Source organism: Lathamus discolor, chromosome 3 (genome assembly GCF_037157495.1).
Source record: "Lathamus discolor isolate bLatDis1 chromosome 3, bLatDis1.hap1, whole genome shotgun sequence".
In the NCBI taxonomy this organism is placed as follows: Eukaryota; Metazoa; Chordata; class Aves; order Psittaciformes; family Psittacidae; genus Lathamus; species Lathamus discolor.
The window spans coordinates 135,484,265-135,500,875 of NC_088886.1; the positions used below are offsets into that span (position 1 = coordinate 135,484,265).

General features: G+C 36.3%; 1 protein-coding gene across 5 annotated transcripts in view; it reads left to right on the forward strand.

Annotated features, from left to right (window-relative positions):
• Positions 1–16,611, forward strand: part of LOC136011277 (heparan sulfate glucosamine 3-O-sulfotransferase 1-like) — a 67,476-nt gene that overhangs the window by 41,138 nt on the left and 9,727 nt on the right. For 2 of the 5 annotated variants that reach the window (XM_065672909.1, XM_065672911.1), the window contains exon 2: positions 15,497–15,591. The exons of the other annotated variants lie outside the window; for them this stretch is intronic. The gene's annotated coding sequence lies outside the window, so the exon portion shown is untranslated. The remainder of the gene's footprint in view (positions 1–15,496; positions 15,592–16,611) is intronic. 5 annotated transcript variants of the gene reach the window in all.

Below are 16,611 nucleotides of genomic sequence, written 5' to 3' on the forward strand. Positions count from 1 at the left end.
AGGAATTCTAGTGTGTGCTTATATTCAAGAACACGGCTAAGAATTTTATTGGATATCTCTACAGTCATGTCTTGAATAGAGAAAAGGTGAAGATGTAGTTCTAAAATTTAGTTGAGATATTGGCACCTGCTCTCTAAGAAATAAGTTGTGAGTTACCAAATAGCCTTTTGTAGATTGTGCTTCAAATATGTATTACATGAGAGAGTTTTTATGTTTATCTTCTGTTACTGGCAAAGGTTACAGCTATACACACTTCAAATGTTATGTGTCAACAGCTAAGCTTTCTCTCTTTCTTCAAATTCAGCGTTATGTTAATGCTTTTCAAAGCACAGGAACCCTAAATACATTGCAGTACTCTTGACAAAGGCATAAACTGCTAACATTTTAATAGCATAAAACACTATTTTCTTTTGATGTAGGGATAGACAAACAAAGATTGCTGTTACTTCCTTACTTTCTGAAGAACCTCGAATTTGTGTGCATTAAATCCACTTAATTTTTTAAAAAAGTTTACCTATGACCAGTATACTGAACAGCTTATTTCATTGATTTAAAATGTGGTAGTTCACATCTTCTATTTGGAACACTCATTGAATTTTGCTAGTGGAGCAAATTACCAATGTACCACCAAATAGACTTTAATAAAAATAAAAAAATAACACAGAAAAAAATAAGAGCATTGTGAAAGAAATAGTGAAGTCCTTAGTTATGGTAAACAAGCTTCAGGGATATGGGGGAGGAAAGGTTTGGTGCAGGTGTAATTTTATTTGCAATATAAAGAAGAATCAGTTTACACAAATTTGTTTGGGGCAAGTTTTGTTAGAATGGGAATAGAAACAGAATCCTGAAAGCTTCCATTTCAAGGTAGAAGTGGCAGTAAAGTTAAGCAGGTTTAAGAATAATCAAAGTTGGATTAAACGTCTTCTTTCTTCAGAACTGCAAAAGGCGTGTGAGAACATGAGAACGTTCAGTGGATATAAGATCCTAAAGAGGCAGCTAACGACTTTTTATGTTTAAAATTGAGTTTTCATGATGTCATATATTTGAAGTAGCTTCTGGATAAGACAGGTCTTGGAAGTACTCTTGCTGTACAAGACTACCACCAAGAAATAATTTTTCAACTTTTCTCTATGCTTATGTTCTAAATTCATACAGTATGAATTTTGTTGCATGGCAGTATACTGTATGGGCAGATTCAACAAGTATTTTGCTAGTTATTACTCCCCCCCATTGTTGGGGTATATATCTCTGTCATTCAGGTGTGTTCCACCCTTCAATTGTGTTCTTGTCGCATATATTCACCAGTTCTCTGAAACATGCTTTCTTCCTCAATTCTTATGTAAAACAGAACTCTTTTGGATAGTAATGTACTTGTTTTCTACAGACTGCTAATAACCTGTAAGTACATGTATGTTACTTTTACACAGGTAGTTAAGGGAATGTGGGGAAGCCACTGTCTATGCGATCACTTAAAGAAATGCTAAAACCATACATGCAGCAGTTACCTATAATTTGTATGCAATCTTGAAGCTAAAATCTCAAAACAGTTGATTAGCAGAAATGAAAGACTAAATTCTATTATTTTGTATTGTTTAATGATACAGGAATACCTCAGACTATTAGTCCTGTTGCTCTCAGTTCTTCTGTTGTGCTTAGCAGTAATTGTTTCATGCATATTGTTGGGGGGTTTTGTGAAGCTTTATATATGATACAGCCACAAAGCTGCCAGTCTAAAATACAAACACAATGTCATATATGATGGAGGCAATCAGCAGAAGTAGAGACAGAGGAAACAAAACTCAGTATGTAAACAATAATTTCAGGATACAATTTAGACATCTTATCTGTGTCTTAATAATGCCTCTGAATAGCAACGCGTTTAGTATTTGGAATGCAAAATTCAGAAGTTCACATACTGTTGTCATGGATTTTCCAACAGCACAGTGTGTGGGCATCCTGTGTGCAGTGAATTTAGATGTATACATGAATTATTGCTTTTGCTCTGATGATAGTTTTCTTCGCCCACAGCAGAGGATGCTGTTCATTCAGGATTTGCAGGCATTAGTGGAAAGGTCGAGGTAATAGATTCACTCAAAAGCCTATAGAAAACTCAGAGAAGTTGTCAAACAAGGTGTTAGCATGGACAGGTTTGTAAATGTTTATAAACAAGTGCCTGTCCTATAGGTGAAGCTAGAAGTGGTGAAGTGGTGCCAGTATTTCGTACTACACATGAATAGCATCATATTTTCAGTTTTTTGTAATGCCCCAATTATCAGTTTATTAGAGGAAGCTGTTCTAGGGGAATCATCTAGCTCAAGCTGAATGTTCCTCAAAATTGACCTATTCCAACTATATCTAAGAACTGTTCAAAAATTAAACAGATAAAAATATGGGTGTAACCTCTTAAAATTAAAAAGCTTGAGACCTCTTCTATAATTCTATGATTCTCTGTTGGTTGTAAAAGGGTTTCTCTCTCTTGGGTTCACTTTTTGGAGTCTGTATGGAATGGGCTGCTAGTGATTACAAACACCTAAGTCTCCAGCTCCTCTTGGGTCCTGGTAGTAATGAAATACATCTGGTCTTCCCTTCCAAGTATCTTGTCCCTTTCTGTCTGTTCCTTTGGTTTCTTCAGTACCCTTGTGGCATTTATGTTCCCTTGTGCCACACAATTTTTCATTGCAGTGCACCTGAGTGTGACTGCTGCTGCATAGCCTGGGTGCCAAGCAGGAGCTCTGAGGCCAGGAGTGGGGTTTTCTGCTTGGCCTGGCAGCTGCTGTGTAGAGTAGTGGGGCAGGTTTGAGGCAAAAAAAACAGCTGTGGGAAGGGAGAGCATGCTGTGTGCAATGGGTGATTTGGAGAGTTTTGGCAACCAGGTTTCAAATTAGATTGTGTGTAAACAGAAATTAATAGAAACTATAACTTGGCCAAATTTGAGGGAAATTTTCATGGACTCGGTAAAATACTGACCATTCTTTGCCAGATTACAAAGCCTTGTTTAACAAAACAACACCGAAGCTTCTCAAAGAGCAAGTTGCTATATATTTTCTTTATAACCTGAACAAACAATGTGATTTTCCCCAACTTCATTCTTGGAAGCAGCTCAGCTCAATAAGTTGCTGTTTTCAAGAAAAAACATCACCTTGGGCATGTACCCAAGAGTGGCAAACTTGCAACTGAAAACTGGATCTAGTAATAAAACTGTGTTTAGCAGCATTGGTGTAAGTCATTCTAACAGTAATTAAAATTACGAAGATAGGTGGGACTCAGGAAGGGAGAATTTAGGAGGAGGGAGGAATAAAGCACGGAAACAAAAGAAGAAAGGTGAAGCCATAAGGGTAAATGCTGAGACTGCAGAGCAAGTTAAATAGGGGTGATAAACAGCATGGAGAACGTACAGTAGTTGAATAAAGTTAGATGATAGGTGTCATTTCACAGTAAACAGGTGTCTGCATAAGTGTTTTGGAATAAGCACTGCATGGAGTTAGCTCAGTTTTGAAGAAGTTGCATTAGTCTTAACCAAATAATAAAATGTCAAGCATAAAGACATTATGGATTTGTTAACGTTATTTAACCCATTCCTATGAACTGTTCCAAAGCCATTGAATTCAGTGCAAATAATTCTTGCTGGCAGGTGGGATTCATATCATATACTTACTGTAGAGAATGTTTATAGCAAAAACATCATCAAATCTCAACAAGTGAACTACAGAATGATTTCATCTAGACTACTTCCAAAGCCATGTGCTGGAATCTTGAACCATCTGGTGGTTTTGATCTTGGACTTAAGTACCAAATCAAAATCCTCCAGAATGCAACGAGGTTCCATTGAATTGTTCTAATTAATTTGACTATACCTTAAAAAGCTTAATTCAGCTTCTTTTGATACATCTCTAATAGATTTATGTTTGGTCTGTTCTACAATTCAGATTTTGGCTAAACCTTCTTACAAGGAGGCACCAACAAATCAGTATGCAAGAAATTAAGACATGCCATTTATTCTATTATTCAAGGATAATAGAAACTAAAACCACAAATACAACATAAAACAACAGTAAGGTATACCAAAAAAGAGCTTACAAAACAATTTGCTAAAGATATAGGCTACCATTATTTCAAATAATGGAATAGGAAGCCTGTCTTTGTAAAGCAAAATTTGCAGGTGATATTAAATTTTCCTGAATAGGAGAAAGAAAAGCCAACTGCAAAGAAGCACCTCAGTGATACTGAGTGATAAATTGACAAGTGAAATTCATTGTTAGTAAATGAAAGCAGTTCTCAAAAGGGTAAAAAAAAAAATTAATTTGTACCCAAGAATGGATGCGTAATTGACTGTGAGCAATGAAAATAGTAGCAGTCAAAAAAACCCACATTTAATATTAGAAATTTTTAGAAAGAAATAGAACAAAGTAGAGAACATTATGACTACAAGCAGTGTCACAGTGGGTCACCTGCACCTTGAAAAGGTAAAGAGAAGGTAAAAAGTAGGAAAAAGGTAAAGAGAAGAAAAGGTAAAGAGTACAATGAGTAAAAGATGATTAAGTCTTTCAAACAAGGACCAAGTAGAACTACAAATTTTCAGACTGGGCAGAAGAAAATTGAAGGAGGCTTTGACAAGTTCATCAAGACATGAGTGTCAAGTAAATAGATGATGAGTGATTGTTCACTGACTCACTGCAAGGACATTGGGCATTAGATGAAACTAGGAGGTGCTATGTTTAAGTTAAACCAAAGGAAGTATTTTTTCATGTTTAATATACTTATGCTATGAAACTCCTTGCCACAAGTTGAGTTTACATTGATTAAAAAAGTGTTATTACTAGTTACTGATAGCCCTTAGGGACTGTAAAGCTAATAATTCTGTCTCAGAGAGACACTAAAACTCAGACTCACTTGAGGCTGGGAAAGTTTGCTTGGAAAATCACTGTGTGTTTGCCTTGTAGTATGCTCCCTTACATGTAGAGAGGGGATACAGGACAAGTAAAATGCTTGGTCCAAACAAGTGTAGCTTTTCATAGATTAAATTTAACAAATGTTTCAGTTAAAACTGCTGCCAAGATGCCAGCATATTTCAGTTGGCTTGTAGCTTCAGAGATGGAGAGACATCTGTGTTTCTTTTGTGTGTTTTAATTTGATTTAATCTGAAATTGATATCTGCATTGAGAAGAATAGGATAACATTTTTAGATCTTTGTTATTGTCACATAAAAGCATGTTCCTTTCATGGCTAGTTATATTTTAATTTACTCACTGCATATATTCAAATCGTTTTTGTGCATTTAATCACATATCAACTGTTGCCTTGTATTTAATGCCTACACTTTCCTTTTAATGTATCTTGAATGAGACCTGCACTATAAAGTTCAGTGTTCATTGGCAAAAAGCTACATTGGACTACGCAATTTGTAAGCACAAGAAAAACAATACACAGCATCTTTTATTGATGCCCAGGATGATGGAGGAGACATAAGTGATGCTAAGCAAGGAAGGATGCAAACACACTGGAGGACAGGACTGGGTGTCAAAATGTTGTTACTTTATTCAAGTAATAGTTTAATGGTAATAGGCTGCAGTTTAATGTTCTCTGTTAGTGAACTCTTAGGGTCTTCAAGAGGCCTAGGATTTGGGGTCATGATTGATGTGGATATGAAGCAACAGAAAGAGTCTAGAAGTCTAGAAAACATGACTCACAAGCCAAAATTAAATAAATTGTGACTGTTATAATGTACTGTCTCAAGTTTTCCTTTGAATAGTATGACGTCTTCAAATTCTCCTTTGAATAGTATAATGTCTTCAAATTCATTAAGATAACTGTTTAGGATTCATCATTTAATCATGTTAACTTATGCCCTGGCATTTATAATATGTAGAAGGATCCAAGTTCCTAAATTTCTCTTTGTCTTGCTTAATTTTTTATATTTACCACCTTTTTTCCTGTGGCATGTGACTGTCCTGTCATGCTGCTGTCCTTTTTCCGTAAGTCATCCAACTTTGCTTGTACTTTCAATATCCACGTCAGACTGTATGCTCTAATTGTATAGTTCCTGGTCTTCACTAACTTGGTGAAACACATAAAGTTGTACTTTGAGCTATGACAGTGGAAACTATGGTAATTTAATCAAAAATGGAGATTTTTCTCTGCCCCTCTTATCACAGAACTCAATAAAGTAAATAAACATGTCCAAACCTATTAAAAATCAATATTTATTTATATAAAATTTCTTTGGAAAATATATTAAAGTAAGTTGTCACATGTTTTATATGACTTGCCCCCTAGTTATTATCATCCCAGAAGTACAGATTTCTCAAATTTGATTCTGTTTCACCTTGAGCTCTTGTAAAAACTATTTTATAGTAGATTGCTTACTTAAAACACTACATACTGTATTTTGACATACAACTTAAAATGTACTTTGTTGGCTGTTCTTTTTTATTTGCTTTACATAGGTCTTCAGTAACACTTAGTGGCAGTGACGCTCCTAGATTAATTACGCATTGTTCAAAGTATATAACTTTGTCAGTTTTAATTTCTTTGCATTTTTGTTTCACTGAAACATGTTTTTCCAGAACTTGCAAGGGGATGAGCAAGGGTTATCCTAGTTCATTTATCTAATGTAACAGTCAAAGTACAAAATCCCAAGAAAGTCAAAAGATGTGTGCATTTTTCTGTCTCCTTATATTAACAAATTATTCATGCTTGCAATCTTCTTTTGACAGCCATGTCTGAACTCCCTCTCTCTTCTGAGAGCGATTGGCCAGAATGAAACACACTGTTCCTAGTCAATGTGAACCATTAGTTTACAAAAATACATTAAAATTGTACTGGCATTTTCTTTCACTGCTTTTGCATACTAATAGTGTGCTTGCCTTTGTCTACTAGCTGCATCAGCAGCAAGCTGATGTTTTCATTGAGATTTTTGAGTGTTTCACGAAGACTCCAAAGTGTAGGGCTCTCCAGGAAGTCTGAGGGATCTAGGTGTCCATCTCTAATTTAAAATTCAAATTTAAAATTAATTAGTAACTGAAGCTCTTTAAGGTCCTTTGAAACTCTCAGACTGTATCTTTTCTGAAGAGTTGAATGGTGCAGTCTTCTGAATTAACCAGGTGCTGAAGATTTCCTGACATTCCTACACTTTCTGAGCTAGTTTTTTAATCCACATTGAATCTTTGCTTTACATAGAAACTAATAGCAAAGTAGCTTGTCAAAAATTCAAGTAAACTATGGAAATCATTTCTTTTCCCTGTGCTATTTAGCTTGGAAGGTCAATGGAATCTAAAACCTATGTAAAAATTTTGCTCAGCAAAAAGGGATATGTGTTGGATTATATGGGAGGGGGACTGTAAATAAATTGATTTAATTTTAGCATATTCCCTCCCATTTTCTTATTTTTTTTTAATGTATTTTTTCCCAGTTTGTATCAATGACTGAAAGGGGTTTGTTGGGTTTTGTGTTGGTTTGGGTTTTTTTGCATTTTTCATAACTTTAAAATTATCTTTCAACATGGGAGCTGATATTGCTTGTATTGATTGTTTGTCAACTCTGTAATTTAAAATCCCTCTGGAGCACCCTGATATATTTCTAAACGTGCATGGTGATTTAACATTTCCGTTATTGTTGAGCATTAGCAATGCAGCTGTCTGCTACAATCACAAAGGGTCCATCTTAAGGTCCTTTCCAACCCTAACTAGGCTATGATTCTATGATTGCTTCTACCTTTCTGTCACCTGGACATTCAAGGTATTTGGATTTGGCATTGTAATATCACTCTAAGGTGAGAAACATAATTTGGAGGAGCATAAATTGGGGAAGAGAGGGGAATATTTCAAAACTTTCATAACTTTACTACTAAGTAAATTATTCTATGACTGAATTCTGTGGGACTAAAATTAGACCAATGTAAATGATTCTGAAAAATTTCACCCTCAAGGTTTGTCTTCAAGTGGAAATTACTGTGAGAAGCTGAGGCGTAAATTTGAAAACACATTAGCTTCTCCCCATGTGAATAATCTCATTGTTTGAGGAGGTTGCTGTACTTGGAGAGCATGTAATCAACTGTAAATTCAACCTCCATCTCACTTTGTTATGGCATAACTGTCCAAGGTCTCTTTGCGCCAGCTTCCACAGGACAATGTGGAAATTGAACTCAAATTCATTCAGTCTCCACTACCACCATCACAACCATAATACCATCCTTACTACTTTCACCTTCCTATGTATCTGCACTAGAGTAGAATCTAAATTGTCCTGAGGTTTTATGTGTTGTAATGAATCTAAGTTTGTCTGTGCTTGAGCAGCTGTTCATGTTTCCTGGGTGTACATATTTATCTGTTTGCAATAAACTTTGATAACCTACGTTTATCAGCATCAGCTGTATTGCTCATGAACCCATGTAAATTCTTTGATTACATTTTGTATTACTGCCTATTCTTTATTTCTGTGTATTATATATATGTATGGGTATTGGCACAAATACAGAACCTAACTCTAGTTATTAAAACAATTAGTAATATGGTTTTGCCTACAGATACTTAATTTTTTGCTTTTCAGAAATTCCACTGCTTTCTCCCATCCCTTCCTCTTTCATTACCAGCTTTGTGGTGCTTTTAGAAGTTGGTTACCTTATATTTTAAAATGCCTCACATTCAATTTCTCGTGCATATTTAAGAATGCAGCAGATCCATAATGTTTTATGAAATAGGTTGAACTTTGTAATTTATTTCCCCTGCTACTTTTAAATTTGACTGAAATTTTGTTTCTGAAACACTCGCAGACTGTTAATGACAATTATATCAGCCTTCTTTTTTTTTTGAAATGTCAGGGAGAATAGCTTCATTTTATAAATGCTTTTAATGCGCTATTCTCTAATTTCTCATATAATTTTGTTAAGCTCCATAGTATAGGAATTGAGCCTCTTTCACATTCAATAATTGAGCCTCTTATTTCTCACACGCTGACACTTCAGTGTTGTTCGATGGTAACATCTTGATTCTGATCTCATAAATTTGCTCTGAACTGTTTATTGTCTATAAACTCAGAGTGACTTTTTCTCTTGACTGTAATTCGCTTTAAGGCATCAGTAGGTGTTACAGCTTTCCAAGTACATCCATGTCAGACTTCCCTCCCTGTACAGAAAGGTTCTGGAAGAAATTTAACCTGCTCTTAATGCTAATGTTCTTTTTGCTTGAAATGTATTTAAATTGATAGATGCCATAAAGGATAAGTGGGACATGAGTGTGAAAATATTTTTAGCTAAGAAATGTCAAACTACAAATCTAAGATGAAAATTCAGCATTAAAAATGTAAAATAATATATACAATTTATAGTTTCTAGAAGAAACACTGTCCTCTCTTGAGAGGAAAAGCTATTACCATTGCTTTAAAACAGAGCTGGCATCAATAACCGGTAGCTTACGTTGCTTACTTGCATTACCTTTTTTTAGCATGCTATAAACAGAAATAACTATTCCATATTTTATAGTTACAAATTAATTTTAAAATCCAGATTTATTTTCCCCTGTGGGCACATATTTAAGGTGAGAGGACTGAGCATTCATAACCAGAATGCAGAAAAAATCTTTTATTGCCACAAAATTAAGCATGATGTTGCTTTAAATAGAAGGATACATTTTTCACAAACTGGACCGGGGGAAATGGTATTATGACTATGCTTGGCAAACCACTTTATGTATTGATGACCAAACAATGACATACTAAAAGCTGAGAGTAGGGAGATACAGTGGTTGTGAAAAGTAATGCTGGGATTTCATCAGAGATCCTCTTTACCTAACTGAATTTCATGTTAATCTTACCTAATTACTGCATGTTTGTGAGGTTTTCTTTTAAAGTTCTTCTGAAAGGGTATAAGGTTTGTACAACTGTCATGAGCTGCAAATTGGTAGGCTGCAAATGTTTGCCAGAGAATCATTACATAAATAAGTTTTTTCCATCTTGCTGAGTTGGAAAATGATTGTGTCAGTGTCTGAGATCAGGCGCACTTCACTGGAGTTCTTACCCATACTAGAGATACAAAAACTTCAGATGCTCAATATCTTTTAGGATTACAGCACCATTTACACAGGGAATTAAGATTCTTTGCTCTGACATTCAGCACTGTCCAACTCCATTTTATTAATGAAGCACTACTCACTGCGAATAATGGCAGCAGAATGCCTCTCTGATTTCACGTGCTTTTAGGCAGTCTGATTTGAAAGTGTTGCTTTGGTGCTTCACTTTCTCTTTTTTCTATGAGTCTCACTGGACTTGACATTTGTTCTTCGAAGGTTCAGAGTAACTGCTAAACTACTGATAAAGGATGCCACAGAAAATCTGCTGAAAATATTTCTGTTAACACTATGGAAAAAATCAGAATGCATTGAAAAGGGGAAAAATAATGTACTCAGAATTAAATTATACAGTGAGGAAATTAAAGTAATTGCACCATGCATAGGGGCTGCTGCGTGTGCTTACAGGAAAACAAGGATCAGGAGACACAATATGTGTATTTTATGTTTAAATCAACCAAACGCAAACACCTACATCATTGCTTTATATAACAGTGCTTTAGAGAATCATAGGGTTGGAAGGGAACTCTGGAGGACATCTTGTCCAACCCCACTGCCAAGGCAGGGACACCTAGCGCACATAATGGTGATAGAGAACAGGTAAAAAAGAGAAATGAGAACTTTTCTTTTTTTAAATTTCTGAGGAAAAATTAAGTGGTCCACAATAGTATGGGATGAGTGGGTTGTAAACCATATTGTAAGGAACAAAAAAATTAATTGTGGCTAGACAATGGCAATGATAGATCACAAAATTGATCACCTCCTCCCACAGAAAGTAAAGGTCTCTTGCCAGTCTGCAAATGAAATAACAAAATTTTTGCTTTGTATTTTTCTGTCTCTTTTACTTGCTGTGCAGCCTCCCCACTGGTAAGAGAGTGACTTTGGACATTCTAACAGTTTATTGTTCTAATTAATATGCAGTTAATTATGAAAATATTTCAGAACTGCTCCACACATCTCCCTCTTTTGCCTCTGTTACAGGAGTTTCTAGAACCTCGTCAAGTACCCGAATACCAATAACACCAGTCAGACTTAAGGAGAAAAATACTAAAAGGTCACTATAAGATATCTAAGTGCAACAGATGTTTTCCAAATTCATGCTACAATTTCAAATAAAAAAGTACTAATTATAAATTTTACCGTCATAACCACCTAACACAGTATTTGACTCTGGGAGGGAATCTTACTATGCTTTAATTCATTTTCTGACCACATCTATTATGGCTTCTCCTTCTCAGAGTTTCTAATATTCCCATAACCATTGTCGCAAGTCTCACAGATTTGAAGTCTTAAAGGCCAGATCTTGAACGTATGTGATGGCTCCTAAATGTTATTTTACCTTAAAGACCTAGGTGAAAATTGACAGAACTTAAAGGCTGCAAAGAATTGCTGTAGGCACACTCAGACATCAAAGAGCTTTTCTGAGAAGTTGTAACTGATTTGAAGTGAAGCAGCATTAAATGAATAGTGCAGAAAGCTTATTTGGGTGCAAAGTAACGCTGAGCTGTGGGGGAGGAGAAGTGATGCTGTATGGCGGTGAACATGTTCTGCTTGAATTAACCATGCTGTTTGATGTAGTGGTACAACCACAGAAAGTGTGGGGAGACATTAAACTGGTAGATGCAGAGATGGTTTTTGCACAGGGAAGTTGTCATATTAACTGACTGGACTAGGGGAAAGAGAAGAGGGAGTTGCTTTGTTTTCCACTGAAGTTTTAAGAGGTTTTGACATATGTATGTATATCTTTGGCTGGAGTACTGACATGCCTACAGGTTCAGGCTGTACATCAAAGTTAGTAAGGTTGGGACTGCAGGGATTTTTTTCTAAATTCTGTCTTCCCTAACCAAGAAGTGCAAAAGACAGTCAGATAGGAAGCCTGCTGAAGCTCAGAGGTCCTGGAGGTAATCATAAGAAGTATTTGCTGTTGGCTATCTGCTCTCAGATTTTTTAGAGTAGGGAATATTCTTTTACTTTATTTTAACATAGTACTTCAGCAGTGGGAACAGGTCCTGTAAGGAGGAAATCATCCAATTTCTGCTTTTCTATGATATGCAGAAAATAAACTCTCTTTTACTTACTCTGTAAGACTGAAAGACTGTCATCTTTGACTCTCTTTTTAGCCTGAGGAGCAGTGTGAAAGAAGCATGAGTTTGGCACACTGGGCTATTGTCTGTGCTGTACTGTGATTATTAGGCATTTTCAAATGTTTCCATAATTGCTTTCATTCCTGTGTCTCTGCAGCTGCCTGTTGGGTTGAACATGCATGTATGTAACTCAATAATTGACGTGTTGAAGGCATCGAGTCTTTATTCAAGAAGAGTATTATCTATTTGTTTCTTTCCTAATGTGCTTGCCTGTTCTGTATTATGTATTATGGTTCTGTATGGTACCTTCTTTGTTAACAAGGATTTGCTTACCAGTGTAAGATTTTGCCTTTTCGCTACTTTCTGTATTAATCAGTTTTAAGAATTGCTAGGCCATTGCTTTCTGTGGTCTCTGACTTCAAGTTGTGTGGGTTTGTTTACTCTCAGGAAGGGGGATTTTTTTGTACCATTTTGGATTCTTTGATGCTCAGAGACTCTCAGCATACTTAAACTCGGCGTGGACTGGGTATGCTTCTTAGTTTAGCAAATCCTATTATTCGTCAGACATTCATACTCAGGCCTTTTGTCTCTGATCCTTATCTTTATCTTGTCTCTTATTAGGGCCTATGCCAGTACCCAAGATTTCAAAATTAGATTTTCAGCCTTAAAACAATTGTCTAGATGACTGATGTTTTCAGTTTCTTTATATTCTCACAAAGACCCAGTTTTATAGGCTTCTGAGCTGATTTGGGTTGTTGTTTTTTGTGGGGTTTTTGTTTTTTTTTTTTGTGGGGTGGGGTTAGGTTATTGGGTTTTCTTTTTAATTTTTCTCTGCAGTACTTCTCACAATCCTGAGTTAGCCAAAAACTAAAAATACCAAGTACTTAAGAAGTAGCTGTAGTCAGAAAAATAGATGTGTCCTTTGGCTGCACACAGTAATGAAGTATTTCTTATACTTGATCAGTTATCCTTGACAAGGCCAGATCATTTCAACTCTGATGGGCCTTTCAGCTGCTTTGTTTTATTATGGGTGAATTCTCAGCTCACTTTACACCTGTACTGAGCCAAGAAGCTTTCTCTTAGTGTATGAATTTGACATTAGAAGTTCTTCAATCTGCTGATTGTTGGATAGTAGGACTTATTACCAAGGGAACGATCAGTTTATTTCATGCCTTCTATAATGGGGATATACAGCAATTGTATAGGACCCAATACAGCAATTCTTACCAGTCAGCATCATATAACTACTTCCTAGAGAATGCCAGTCTTGGAAAAGTTCTCTGAAAAGGTATTATAAACAGAGGGTAAGATAATGACCTTGGCTCAGCAGACTTGGCTGAAGTGCTTAGTTGTGGGAGAGCTTTCTAGATGGGGACAAAGAAGCCTCCTTGCCTGTAAGACTTCCATCTCATGGCTTCTCTCCCTGGCCAGCTCACGTGTCACTCCTGGCTGCCTTAGGTAGCTACTCATGCAGCTGCCAGTGTCTGATGAGCAGCTCTCCCCCTGTACTGGGACAGTGCTGAAAATGAAACATATAATATTGACAAGTTCTGCCCAGAAGAACTCTCATGTGAGGCCAAGTTTTCCCTTTTTGGAGTGCTTAAATACTTTAGAATCCCACTGGTTCAGAGTAGCAGGGGCTTATGGTTGTGGTTGTTTTTTTTTGTTCTTTTTCTTTTAATGCCAGGAAATTGTGCTTTTTACAAGACAGCATAACTAGTTCTAGGGTCACCTGTTTCACATGCATGTCCTGTAGGAATTTGCTGGTTTGTACAACAGAGGTCTAACCTGTCCTTGTCCCTCTTGAATGCTGCTGCCATCTCTGACCCTCTGAGGAATCTTTTCCTTTGAAAGACGGGTCTCTCATAAATCCTCTGCAGCAAATTCTAATATTAATTCCTAAGCATCAGTGAGTATTAAGGTGCTCTTTGTGACAATGAGTGTGGGCAAATGAATAATATTCAACTAATTATATCTGAGGCAGAAAGATCGAAGTTTTATCTTGGTAAGATCTGTGGAAATAAAACACAAAAACTAGTTATCAGTCACACATCATTATATCTTACACCATTATAATTCCATTATTATTCAGCTGAAGACCTGGTATAGCAGATTACATGAATGTTTATGTTGGTCCTCGTGCATAATTAACAATTAGAGGTGTGAGTTTAATTCAACAAAACAATAATGTAAACCCATTTGAAATACACCAATGTGATGTGTAGGGTGGTTACATATATAAAATTGGCCTTGTTATCTGTATTAATCTGACCACTATCTATCCTTGCATCTTAGTAGGAGCAGAATTTTTATGTCTATTTAGATGTATGATTATAATGTACCTGGCTTTATGGACTAAACGTATTAAGGACCTTTATGAAATTGCAGTTCAGTAACTTTTATGTAGATGGTTCGAGTATGGTGTTTTTCAAAGATACCATAAAGTATGAACATGTAGGCTACAGCTGTAGAAGGCTTATTTAGCTCAGAAATATATTAGCATATTTATACCGTATATATTACTGTATATAAGGACTGCTATATATATTTGCAGTCATCATCAGGCAATTTTCTATCTTGAGTTATCAGAAAAGGGAGTTATAGAAAATTTCTAGAAAATATAATGTTAGCCTTAGGGAAGCAAACTTTCTTCAAAACTCCTATCAACTAATATCGCCTGCCAATGATTTAATGTGTTTATAGTTTATGCTAACCTTAGCTTTCCTTTTCATCCACTGTAGTCTGTGTACCTGGTAGAAGGGAAGCCCGCAGCCAATTGCCATTACTTCGCAGCTCTTATCTTTTACTCACCAAATAGCAATTTTCTTTCTTATTTCTTTTCATATTCCTATAAGGTAGTAACTGTTGGCTATTATAAAACTGCAATCTCATTAGAAAAGGTTCATCCAAATAAATTCACTGTTGATGACTGCATGGGGGTTGGAACTAGATGATCTTAAGGTCCCTTCCAACCCTAACCGTTCTGTGATTCTATGACTGTATGATATTAGGACTTTAAAATGTTAAAGTCTTTGTCTTTTGGGGAGATAATATATGTTTTTATATTGATGCTTAAAGAGACACCTTTAGACTCTCTCTTTTCCAGAAGAGTTGTTTAGACAGCAAAACAGGATTTTGGGACAGTCTGCGGGATCATGTTTTTTTTAGGAATTACCTCATTTAAGAATTCTTAGTACATGTCCCTAGAAAAAATATGTCTATAGTTTTACTCTAATTAAAGTGAACAAAATTTTTAGGTGCATACAAGAATATTAATGTTCTTTAGCAGCAGCATGAACTGCTGTGATGTTTGTGTGACTCTGGAATCTATGACTCTTTTTTTCACTTTCCTAGTCCTCTTCTCCTTGTATAACCAGAGACCACTGGAGCTCAACTTGAAGTTCTGTTAGAAAAATCCTTCATATTTTACTCACACTGCACGATCACAGGTGGGAGGTGTTCTTCATATCCAGTCTGTGTATATTCATGGAAACTGGCTAAACTCTCCTTTTGATTTTGTTAAAGCCTTTGATAAAGCACAGTGATGACATCACGGTTATTACATTTAGTTATTACATTTAATCTGGCAACAGAAGATAGAGTAAATGTGTAGCAGAATACTTTCATGCTCTAGCTAAAGAGTTATCATGTTCTGGGATCTCTGTCCATTCACACCCAGTCTTTAGTTTCATGGAACAGTTAATTTGGGAGTCTTCTGAGTCACATCTCATTGAAACTTTTAGGACACATCTCTAAACTTATTCGGTTGCACCTATTTATTATTGATCTAACATAAAAGTAAAGTAATTGCACTGCTTGTATTAAAATTCAGGCCTGCTCACAATTGTTTATATGAAGGAAACTTTTTTAAACTTTCAAATATTTTTCACACTTGGAAATGGGTTCTCATTGTCTCCTGAACTCAGTCTAGGCATTGCAACCTGGATAGATAGAAGTAGCTAAATTTTGTTTCCTTTCATTTCATGTTAAAGATGATACTATTTTGTTCAACCATTGGACATAGAATCATAGAATCATAGAATAGTTAGGGTTGGAAAGGAACTCAAGATCATCTAGTTCCAACCCCCCTGCCATGGGCAGGGACACCTCACACTAAACCATGTCACCCAAGGCTCTGTCCAACCTGGCCTTGAACACTGCCAGGGATGGAGCACTCACAACCTCCCTGGGCAACCTATTCCAGTGTCTCACCACCCTAACAGGAAAGAATTTCCTCCTTATATCCAATCTAAACTTCCCCTGTTTAAGTTTTAACCCATTACCCCTTGTCCTGTCACTACAGTCCCTGATGAAGAGTCCCTCCCCAGCATCCCTATAGGCCCCCTTCAGGTACTGGAAGGCTGCTATTAGGTCCCCACGCAGCCTCCTCTTCTCCAGGCTGAACAGCCCCAACTTCCTCAGCCTATCTTCATACGGGAGGTGCTCCAGTCCCTGATCATCCTCGTGGC